A 12,867-nucleotide genomic window follows, 5' to 3' on the forward strand; every position below is an offset into this window, starting at 1 on the left:
TATGTGTATAGCTCTAACAAGTACTATTTTTGTAACCAGACCAGAAGAAATTTATCTGTAAGTCTTACCTTTTAACCTCTTCCTGTGGAGCCAAGCAATAATAAGTTAATATTAAACATTAATTTCCTGTGGGTACTCTCCAGGTAATAATCTTTAAAATTATCATTTATTTCATCAGATAATGAAACATTTAAAAAGTTTCTCTTTCAACTTTTGAAGCTTCAATCTGTAATATAAAACCAGTGATTAAAAATTTTTTCATCCCTCAGATTTCTCCCCATAAACATTGAATTTCTCCCAATTAGTTTTATCAATCAGATACAAGTGAGATGCTCAAGAATAAAAAGAAAGGCCTCTACCACCTGAGAACACAAGAATTGGGTCTGATATGAGGCATAACCCATTACTAATAATGTTGTTCTAGTACATATGATTGTATTGGGGGGGCGGGGGGGCGTTTTCCTGTACCATCTTAGGTTCTATAGCTGGGGTTTGCAAATTAAACTGAGGAAAGGTTAACCGGAGAAAACAAACAAACAAACAAAACATAGAGTTTACTTACACATGCAGCACATACACAAAGGATGACTCAGTGATGAGTAACTCCAAGAGGTAGTTAAAGTTTGGGGCTTACATACCATCTTAACAAAGGGTGATGAATTTGTGAAGCAACGAAACAAAGGAAAAGGCGTTTGGGCTCCTGAGGGCTACAAATTGTGGAAAAGTAAATGCAGGGTGAGGCAAAAAGAGGTTTATAGTTGTGAGTACATGAAACACAGAGTTTATTCTTATATTATTATTTATTAATTGTTGTATTAGTTCCCATAGGAAAATCTGTAAACCTCCTTTGCCCCACCCTGCCTACGGGGGAAACAACGAAAGAAGGGCTATGTTAGTGAGGTTTGCTTGCGCAGACCTATCTTGGTGCCAGCTTGGTTGTTTTCCTCCTCCTGGTATGGGCAAAGGGAGGGGAACCCCTTCACCAGGGAAAATTCATGTTCTGCTTTTAGTCAGATAGCGGAGGGACAAAGAGCTTTTCCTACCATTGCTGCTTCTTAATTGCCTTCAGTGCAAAATAATTTTTATGCAAAAGTGGCATATTTTGGGATAGCACATTCTGATTATTAGCTTACCCATTTTCTATACCTAAGAACTCTGTCTATAATATAGCATATTAGTTATTACAAAACTGATAGTTTAATTAATAACTATTATAAATTCTATGCAATTAGAGTTAATGTTTTTGAAGTATGGTAGCAACCATACTTGGGTAAAAATTGCTGTTTAATATTTTAACCTTGCTGTTTTGGGTTCTGTACTCATTTAAAAGATATTTTGATTTTTTGAACTTATGTATGCTATCCCAATACTCCATTGATGATGGTTTGAATATCCCATTGATTGCGCTCTCACTGGTCACTGAAGCACATTCTTCTGGGACCCAGGACAGCTCAATTATCCTAAATTGTCTCAGTAGCTACAGATAATGCATTCCGGTTGACTCAATGGTCCCAGAATCTGGACAGCACAATTATTCTAAATTGCCCTAATGGTCCCAGATAACGTGTTTCTGTTTATTCAGTGATTCATAGATACCTAGATAACTAACTTGCTCCTCATTCCAGTCCCAAAGATGTAATCAATATCTTTGTGATATTTTGCCAATATCAGCCAGATGTGGCAATCTGTTCGGGGCTGCGAGGTCTGGAGCACTTTTGCTCCCTCGTATGCCACCGGCTTTTAATAAGTGACTCCATAATTCGACTTTTTGAGGCGTCCTTTGTAAGATGGGGGTTACACTACAACATTTTAATGCAAAGAAAATAATTATACTTTCTTAGAATAGACTTGGTTACAAAAGAGGATTAATAAATGTTATAGAGCACCAAACCTAGGAAGTACTGCAAAAAACTGTGTATAATTAAAGCCGATCCTCCACAATTATATTTGGAAATATCTGCTAACGTCATAAAGGACAACTCATAAACCTCTAGAATGGATTCCAGTTATAAGGCTGGAGCAGATGGTTTCTAGGATTATATTGTGTCCCATTGCATTTGACCCAACAACACTGAAGCTATGAAGTGACAAATCATGACCCTGAGGCTAAGCAATTAAGAACCCAATAATGCAACTCAGCCTAGAACACATGTAAAAGGGTTTGGTTGAACTTTGGAGATGACTTATTTAGACCGCATTTATCTGCCTTTCTCTTTGGACGATAGAAGGAGGCAGAATGGGACAGAATGTATAGGAAGAGTAAAAGAGAAAATAATATATGTCTATATTTACCTGCATCTATATGGAAAAGAGACAGGTGTTTGCATTCTTTGTATCACCACTGGCTCGTGGCCATCCCAGCACACACCTGGTCTCCTTATTGCTGTATCCTTGCACTGATGTCTACTTCACCTTATAACCAATAACCTTAAAAAAACTTTTGGAGAAAATAAGTATGTAGAAAGGAGAGTGTTCTTCTAAACTGCAGGTCCCAACAATCCAGCTCCTATTATCTACACCACATATCCTTCTTCTTCAATAAAACAAACAAGATGGTCATAGTATGTAACAATAATAATGTGAGAATTATAATACTTTATAAGATTTTTTAAGTTCTTTATTCTTTTATTCTCTTACTAGAAGCCCAGTGCATGAAATTTGTGCATGGGGGGAGGGGGTCCCTAAGCTCAGCCTGCACCCTCTCCAATCTGGGACCCCTTGAGGGATGTCTGACTACCTGTTTAGGCCCGATTCCACTGACATCCCTCTCAAATCCAGGACTGCTTGCTCCCAACCGCTCGCCTGCTTGCCTGCCTGATTGCCCCTAACCACTTCCACCTGCCAGCCTGATCACCCCCTAACCACTCCCCTGCCAGCCTGATTGATGCCTAACTGTTCCCCTGCCAGCCCAATGGCCCCTAACCGCCCTCCCCTGCTGGCCTGGTCACCCCTAACTGTCCTCCCTTGCAGGCCTGGTCGCCCCCAACTGCCCTCCCCTACTGGCCCAGTCACCCCTAACTGCCCTCCTTTGCCAGCCTGATTGTCCCTAACTGCCCTCCCCTACTGGCCTGGTCCTCCCCAACTGCCCTCCTCTGCTGGCCTGATCGCCCACAACTGCCCTCCAACCCCACTGGCCATCTTGTGGTGGCCATCTTGTGTCCACATGGGGTGGCCATCTTGTGTGTTAGAGTGATGGTCAATTTGCATATTACCTCTTTATTATATAGGATAACCACTGTGAGATAAACAGTATGTGCGTAATTCCTTCACTCATTTACTTACTGAGTCCCTAGTATGTGTCAGGCACTGTTTGAGGGTAACACATATCTATCATATATGGTTCCTGCCCTCAAGGAGTTAATGTTCCAGTTGGGAAGTTACAGAATAGGTCGTCATGATAGGACAACACTTAAAGAGTTGCCTTTTGCTTCTTCACAAACTACATTCCTTTGAGAGGAGGTATCTGCTCTTCTTTGGGTGTTTACAATACAAAGTCAGAGAGAAAGAGGAGGCATAAAAGAGGAATGCTTCTTTAACATGACAATGCTCAAAGACGGAACCATGGGTCTCCCGTTTCAAGTAGGATATACAAATAACAGTAACAGGCAGTGGTATTGCAGAGATATAGATAGGGAGTTAAGAATTTCCAGAGAAGATAATATTGCAGCTTTGAGGTATGGGGAGGTTTGTGGTAGAATACAGAAGAATGATGTAGGAAAGTAAGAATGTGAAAGCTTGGTAGGTAAAACAGCATTTGGCCAGTCTTTGAAAGATGTGTGGCAAAGCATTGACACAATACTGTTTTGCTCCAAATAGTTATAATACTTGGGTCTAGAATCAAGGGGTAGGGGTGGAGTTAGGCCTCCTGCCATTACTCCCAGAGACCCACTTGGAAATATGCCTTTCCCATCCTACAAATTCAGTCTCTGCTACTTTAGAAGTCCTTATTTCCCAGGAGAGAAACACTTCCACCACTGGGTACAATAACATTTTTACTGAAATGACAGCTGCATGGTCATTTGGGACATCATGTGTCTAAATGACCATGCAGACTAGCCCACAAAGAAAACAGTTTCCACGCTGGTGAGGGGAAAAGTTAACTGATTATCAATAGCTAGGTTTACTGCTACGGGAGTGTGCCTGGAACTTGGAGTTATTGAAACATCTCCTGGAGCTTCCATGCCTGCTAAGAGTGAAAGAAATAGCTGATCTTCCAAAGCTTGACAAAAGCAAAAACAGCTTCATGCTCAGACTGCTCAGGGATAAAGATCTAAATCAGCTCACCCAGAATATGGAGACTTAATAGAGCATTTCTCAGCAACCAAGTATTTTTTTTTTGCATTTTAATTTCTCTATTGATTAAGGTATTACATATGTGTCCTCATCGCCCCCCCCCCCCCACTCATGCCCTCACCCCCCTGTTGTCTGTGTCCATTGGTTAGGCTTATATGCATGCATACAAGTCCTTTAGCAACCAAGTATTGATAAGAAAAAGGCAACAAAGTCTTAGACTCCTCAGTGGGGAAGATCTCCATCATCTGACTTGACAAATACCTAGACCAGCTATAGTGCTAGACAGAGGTAAGGGCAACCTAGAATGGGTGGTAGAGGATGGAGGTAATGAACATTACTTATGGCCTCAGGAAAAGCTGCAGCAGTAACCCTAATTACCGAGTCTTATTAAGAGAATGTGGCCGAAACCGGTTTGGCTCAGTGGATAGAGCGTCGGCCTGCGGACTCAAGGGTCCCAGGTTCGATTCCGGTCAAGGGCATGTACCTTGGTTGCGGGCACATCCCCAGTAGGGGGTGTGCAAGAGGCAGCTGATAGATGTTTCTCTCTCATCGATGTTTCTAACTCTCTATCCCTCTCTCTTCCTCTCTGTAAAAAATCAATAAAATATATTAAAAAAAAAAAAAAAAGAGAGAGAGAATGTGGTTGGTTACCACATTGGAGAGCAATTGAATTACCTGTACCAGTAAGTCTGAGTGGTGTAAAGATGGGTTGGAGCAGATGCTCTGGCTGGCCTGAAACATCCTCTTCCCTCGTTCTCACTTGCAGCTGCAGTGGTGGCAGACACTTCTGTGTGTGCTGACAGAACCCCCCTCAAGGAGGGGTTCCCATTTGCTGCATTTCTGTCTCATCGTTTTCACTGAAGACACAGAAGTCCACTCAGCTTACATGCAGGCATTGCCCAGCAGTTCAGGAGATTCAGTCTTTGAAGGGTTGAGAGCAAATACATAAATACCCTTGCCTCCTTTGTATGGACACTGGTGACATTCTATGTATTTATCAGAGGATCTGGCTGAGTTGAGCCGCTGTTGCCTACAGGTATGATCTCAAGAATATGCTTCTTATTGGCTTTTTAAATTTTTTTTTACTTCATGTCACATTTTTCCTGTTCCCCCCAGCTTTCTGGAATGGACTTCCAAATAAAATATCTGTACCAAAATTCGCATATTGTGTTATGTTTATGGGAGAACTCAAACTAAGACAATAATGATGTACCATGGAAAAATAAGGATCTGTATGTATAATGGATTACACATAACAATGAACGCAGGTGTCTAGAAAGCCAAAATAGGACAAAGAATAGAAAAGTACAGTTATTTAGCAGTAATAAAAGAGTGACATTACATAGTTGGATAGTGAGAAATTTTAGGGTTGGGGGAGCAGTCCATCTGTCATTTGTGTTAAATGCTTATTATTAGCTGTCCTACATTATTGTGCTTCACGTACCAAATAAAAATGGATTGAAAACAACTGTATGAGTCACTTATCTTCTCATGTTGTTTTTTTATTTAAATATAGTATTTATTGCTTGTTTTCCTACATATAAAGGGCTATCAATTTATCATATAAAATTTGGATATTACAAAAATATATAGAAATACTACTTGTAAGCTTACCATCCAAGAATTTCTATCAGGTAGTATAAAACAAGTTTAAAGTTGTATGATATATATATTTCAATTCTATAAATATAAATCTATGACTGCATTTATGCCATGTAGCTAGAAAGTAAAAAGTCCACTTTTCAGATTCCGTGAATACAATGCTCAAATAAACTAGTCCCCTACCTTTTTATTCCTTGTCCAATGTCTCCTCAACACCTACCAACTGTCATAAACCTGATAATAATATTTCAGCACACGAATATGCCATAGTTTATTGACCTACTCTTAGACACTTGGGGATTTAAAACATTTTATAAATAATAATTACTATATGGGCAAATCTATGAGACTAATAGGTGAAAAGTTAGAAAAACTTTTGCTGTTAACAATAATGGTAATTGCTTTTCTGAAGGCTAAATCAATCGCCTTTTTACCTGCTAGCAGTCAATGAACCCTGTGCCCCTCATCAACACTAGGCTTTGTTTTGTTTTTCTTAATCAGTGGTAGTCCTGGATCATCAGGGGAGTCAAGTTAAAAAGATACTGCAGACAAGTAATTTTAACAGTGAACTACTGGACCTTAACAGGTCTTTATGGTAAGAATGAACCTGAACACCTGATGAGACCATCGCATAATAGTACTATATAGATTTGGACTAATCAATGGGGTCTACATCTGATTCATAATTACTGACCCACTTGTGCATTCATAGTTTTGGTTTTACAACACAGAAATCTATTTTTAAAATGTGACCCTTAGAGGTATTATATTTAATAACAACTGAAACTATAACTTAAAAAGAAATAACCAGATTACCCTCAATGCTGTTTAGCCCACTGAGTCTAACCCAAGTCTTCCCTCATGAGTAATGCTGTCCTCATTAATTTGTTTTCTGCCAGATGGGTTGCTAATTTAAAATCCCTGAAGTGATAGGTGTTTTATTATAGACAACCCACTTGGCAGGGAAAAGTAAGACTGCAGCCTTTCACACCTTCACTGAAGTTAATGAGTTCATATCAAGTTTATGAAACTCATTTTGCTTATTCAGACTTGCAGAATTGGATCCAGGGAGGACGAACATGGATTTTAAGTTCCAGGAATACTTTGATGAAGTCCATCCAGAAAAAGTTACATAATCAAGAGAAAAAATAAAATGTTCTTTTCCATTAACATTATCAATATCTTTAGTCAAGGCTTTATTAATTTACAACCAGTCCATTGCCAAAAGTTGTTAATTGGTTTTCTACTTTTAATCTTTTGCTGCTCCAAACCACTCTTCATCTGATATCACAGCAATATCTGACCAAATGTCTTCAATATTATGCAACAGATAATTATTTAAAGTCCAATGTCCTTGTCCTGTCATTCAAGTCATGAATGCAAGAAACTTACCTTTCTCACATTCTTCTGTGCAAAACCCTCACTTTTGCCAAGACAGTCATGTTAATTTTTATCAGTTCAACCCAAGTTATCTACGTCTGTTTTACTTATCATCCAAAGCCCAGCTTAGGGCCACCTCTCCCATTAAGCATCCTTTATCTCTTCTTTTAGGAGTTACCTACACCTCTTCTGAGCTCTTACAGAACTTGTTTTCTGTACTGCCCATGAGTAACAATTTACATATTGTCTTTTATAGCTGTTAATTATATTTATACTAGAGGCCTGGTGCACAAATTTGGCCTGGCCTGTGGGATAGGGCCAAAACCAGCTCTCCAACATCCCCTGAGGGGTCCCAGATTGTGAGAGAGCACAGGCCAGGCTGAGGGACCCCACTGGTGCACGATCAGGGCTAGGGAGGGACGCGGGAGGTTGGCCAGCCAGGGAGGGACCGTGGGAGGGCTCCAGGGCATGTCTTGCTCAGTCCCTATCAGCCAGACCCCAGCAGCAAGCTAACCTACCAGTCGGAGAATCTGCCCCCTGGTGGTCAGTGCACATCATAGCGAGCAGTTGAGTGGCTTTAACATATCATTAGCATATTATGCTTTGATTGGTTGAACGGCTGACTGGTGGAACGGACACTTAGCATATTAGGCTTTTATTACATAGGATGTAATCACTACAGATTACAAGTTATGGGAATGCAGGAAACATGGCTTAAAAATTGTTCACATTCTTTTTTTTTTTTTTTGAGAGGTCATTTGTTAAAACTGGGGACAGTGAGACAAGGAAGGAATTAGGACTGAGGAAGCAACAGGCTAGGCAGTGGTTCTCAACCTTTCTAATGCCGCGACCCTTTAATACAATTCCTCATGTTGTGGCGACCCCCAACCATAAAATTATTTTCGTTGCTACTTCATAACTGAAATTATGCTACTGTTAATGAATTGTAATGTAAATATCTGTGTTTTCCGATGGTCTTAAGCTCTACAGCAGCGGTTCTCAACCTGTGGGTCATGACCCACAGGTTGAGAACCACTAGCAGGGTCTCCTAAGACCATTGGAAAACTGCTAAGGTGCATAAATTCATTTTCTAAACTTGCACCCCTATGTTCATTGCAGCGTTATTTACTATAGCCAAGGTTTGGAAGCAGCTCAAGTGTCCAACAGTAGATGAGTGAATAAAAAAAGCTATAGTACATTTACACAATGGGATACTTCTCAGCCATAAAAAAGAAGGAAATCTTACCTTTTGCAACAGCATGGGTGGACCCGGGGAGTATTATGCTAAGTGAAATAAGCCAGACAGAGAAAGACAAATATCATGTGATTCAATTATATGTGGAATCTAATGAACAAAATAAACAAACAAAATAGAAACAGACTCATAGATACAGAGAACAGACTGACAGCGGTCAGAAGGGAGAGGGGTTGAGGGCTGGATAAAAAAGGTGGAGGGATTAAGCAAAAAAAAAACAACTCATTGACAGACAATATTGACACAGACAACAGGGGGTGGTAGAAGAGGGTAAAAGGGGGATAAATGGTGAGGCAAGGAGACTTGACTTGAGGTGATGAACACACAGTACAATATACAGATGTTGTTAACCTATATAATGTTATTAACCAACTAGGGGCCCAGTGCACGAATTCATGCACCTTGAAAGGAACTGTGGGCTGCGCCCCCTCCTGGCACTTCCCGCCATGGCCCCTAGTCCCCTGTCTGCTGGCAGCTCCACTCCTGCCGCTGCCACTCCCATGCGCTAATGGCGCTGGCCCCGCTCACACCCACTGATGGCATGGAGTGATTGGGGCCTGCGCCAGCAGTGGGTGTGAGCAGAGCCGGTGCCATCAGTAGGTGCAAGCAGCGGCTGCTGCCCCAATAGCCCCTCAGGAGCAGGGGGAGGTGGAGAAGCTCTCAGGAGCGATCGGGGCTGGCAGCCACCGCTTGCACCTGCTGACAGTGCTGAGCAATCGGGACCGGTGATGGATGCTGGCAGTGGGTGTGAGTGGTGGCTCTGGCGCCGGGAGCAGGTGCAAGTGGTGGCTGACAGCCCTGATCACCCCTCAGGAGCAGGGGGAGGTGGAGAAGCCCTACGGGGCAATTGGGGCTGGCAGCCGCCGCTCACACCTGCTGATGATGCCAAGCAATCGGGGCTGGCACTGGATGCAGGCAGCGGGTGCAAGCGGTGGCTCCAGTGCCAGCAGCGGGTGTGAGCAGGACCAGCGCTGGCAGCAGGTGTGAGCACCAGGTGGGACCACAGCTCACAGGAGCAAAGAATTTTCAGTAACCACCAGAGGCTCACCCTGATGACAGCGACTGGTGCCCCACCTTGGTCTGGTGACCCCACTCACCTGCTCCACCATCCCATCCTGGCTGATGACCGCTATGTTCTGCATTCTGCTGCCTGCTCCTCATGCCCTCCATGTTCCACACACGCCCCCTGGTGGTCAGTGCACATCATAGTGACTGGTTGTTCGGTTGTTCCACCATTTGATCTATTTGCACATTAGCCTTTTATTACATAGTATGTCACCCCAATAAATTCAATAAAAAAAGAAAGAAAGAAAGAAAAAAGAAGTTGCTCACACGTTGTTTAGTGCTTTCCTATGAATGGCAAATTATTCTTCTTTCACAGAAATTGAGAAATTGTCTTTGGACAGATTGATACATTTTATCTTAAATGTATGATCAGATGCAGTTTACAAAGTTCTTCCTTTTTTCTCCAAGTCAAGTTCTCAGGCTGAGAAGATGCAAAGGAAGCAGGTCAGGGGGTAGTTAATGTTTGGTTTTCTGCTGTGGCACCTCTGGTTTTCAAGACTTGAGATCTACCAATATCTTTCCTCACTCTCAGCACCAAGTGGCCATGGAGATATTTCAAGATTTCCTTTTGAAACATAGTTTTTTCAAATGATTATGTTTTATTTTAAATTTAAGATTCATCATTTGAAGTCAAAACATTTTCTGAAGGGTACTTGTTCAACTAGTTCATATGATAAAAATATGTGTGCTAAGCAGACAGGTTCCTGCAGTCATTATTCATCTTCAAAACGCTCAGCAACATCTACAATTTACCTTTCAACTTAAATCCTCTGATCAGAATTCCTCTGCTAAACCACCAGATTTTTTGTATGCAACCAGAGAGTTATGGGCAATCTTCCAGGTTTCACAAGGTTTTTAAAGCATTCATAGCTGAACTGTTATTGGTTAATAAAATTGGTCCTTTTATACCATCATCCACAATTTTTTAAATTTCTATTTCTAAGAATTTTTGGACAACAGCATCTTGTCTGTGAAGGAAGCAATGTGTTGTGACATTTTTTATAAGAGGTGAAATGTTTCATGAAGCCAATCAATGAAAAGGCCCTATCACTACAGATACCAAACTTCTTCAAATACAAAAACTTTTCTTAGAAACATTATCTTGTCTTTCGTTGTTTTATGCAGTTCTTTGTGTCATCAGAAAGGACAGGGCCCAGAGTAAGTCTGTGTTGGGCCAGCCTGTAGTGTGTGGGTTCTTGACTTCATGCAGAAAAGATTTCACAACAGGAGTCTAGGTGATTTTGAGAGTACATTTATTAAAGCTGGAGTCAGTGAAACAAGGAAAGGGTTATGATAGAACAAGCAACAGGAGAAAGCCTAGGCAGCGCTCTGTTTTGGCTCCCTAAAAATGTTATAGGAAAGAAGTGAGCCACACCGGGCTTCATGGACTCACTGAGAAATAAAACTCACAGTGACAGAAGTGAGCCAAGGTGGGGCTGCTGTTAGCTCACTGAAACGTTAAGGAAATGAGAGCCTTGGAGACAGGTTCAGCTGGTTAGCCCAAGATGAACTGTCACTGCCTGCTGCTCCCCTGGTTGCAAGTCTCACTGGGACCCTTAGAGCTTAAGAGAAAGAGAGTGGAGATACACACCCTGAAAAAGAAAGGGAGAAGAAAGGTGCGGGCATGCTCCAGAAGAAGTTGGCTTCCTTTATCTTGCAGGGTTTTATCTGTTTTCTAAAGGCAAGGATTTTAGGGGAGGTCACAGGGGAGGATCTCAATAGAATATTCATCGGCTTTCTAGGTGTCTCCTTTCAGGGTCTTGGTTTCCAGTAATTGGTCAGTGCTAGGGGAGATGTCATCAGGCATTGCATCTAATCGTGATAGCCATGGTGTCACTCTGTCTGGTTTTGTTGCTTTTCTGAGCCTGGAGCTGAAACATAACTGAGGCCTAAATATCACCTCTAGTTTGACCAAAACTCTGTATCTGTGGTGAACAGACTCAAGGCTTTGTTCCTAAGATTATTTGACGTGGATCAGAACTTCACTCTTCTGAGGGCCCAATGCTTAAGGGAGTGGTCATGCAAAGGCTTGTATGGGAGTCATCTGAGGCTACTCTTTGGCCCCTTTTTCCTCCTCTAAAGGGGTCTAAAACCACATGACTAGAGATATACCCAGGGAGGAAAAGTCAGGGGAGGATCCAAACCACATGACCAGTGATATGAAAAGTCAGGGGGTCTAAACAGTATGACCAGGGATATTAGGAAAAGAAAGGTCACCTTGGGGCGAGGTCCTTGTTTTCCCAGTTTTGCCTATTGCTAGGCAGTTGGCGCTTTCTGCTCTGGTGACATTTTTTACCTTGCCTATTGTCCTTGCTCTACTCATAGCCGTCTAACTGCCTATCACATTTGCAGCAGAAAAGTGTTCTTGAATTTCAACATCATTTACAAATCCTACAAATGCTATGGCATGACATTTATTGGTGAAATCTGTTGACTCATCCACCTCTAGAGAGAAGCTGCTGTTTTTCAGTTTATTACATCCAACCTATTCAGCATGATGTGACATACCATCAATACATCAACCCATTTACTATTTGAAAGTGGGACCTTTTCATTTGATCATACTGCATCATAGTATTTTGCTCACACAAATTTTACACGCAGCAGTATTCATCTTTTTCTGGGCAATAATTTTTGCTGCTACTAAGTTAATGGCTTCCCAGGCTTTCAAAACTAGAGATTTTATTCTGGTTGTTTTGGGATTCTAATACTTGTTGAAAATATTCAGCACCATTACTTACCAAAAGGCTATGAATTTGATGGAACCACTGGTATATTTGAAAGGTTTTTTCCATAAACAATGCACAATGGAATAGGAAAACTTGAATTACAACCCAATAAATACCTTCATAAGTAAAAACAGGTGATTTTGTGTGCCCTGTTCTACCATTGCAGTGAAAAGACATAAGACTTTAATTCTTCATATTAACCCCATCAAATATTTCCCAGAGGGACAAGCTTAGAATCCTCTTCTTCTACCTCACAGCTTATCTTCAAAATTTGTCTAATTAGACCTCAGATGTAATTATAATATGTGTGTAATATGTAACATGTATCAAATTAAATGTAAAACAAAAGGCCGAAATAACTAAATTTACAAATTGCAACAACAACAAAAAAGAACACAACAAAATCTTCAAAATACAATTTAATTCTATCTTATACCATCCACATTTTATAACATTTGAGTTAACAATAAGGAAGTAGAGGAAGATCAGGGAGGGAGAGTAGCTGAATCATAGCACCTACCAATTCCTTCTTTACAATAAAAA

This window comes from Cnephaeus nilssonii (genome assembly GCF_951640355.1).
Source record: "Cnephaeus nilssonii genome assembly, chromosome: 6".
In the NCBI taxonomy this organism is placed as follows: domain Eukaryota; kingdom Metazoa; phylum Chordata; class Mammalia; order Chiroptera; family Vespertilionidae; genus Cnephaeus; species Cnephaeus nilssonii.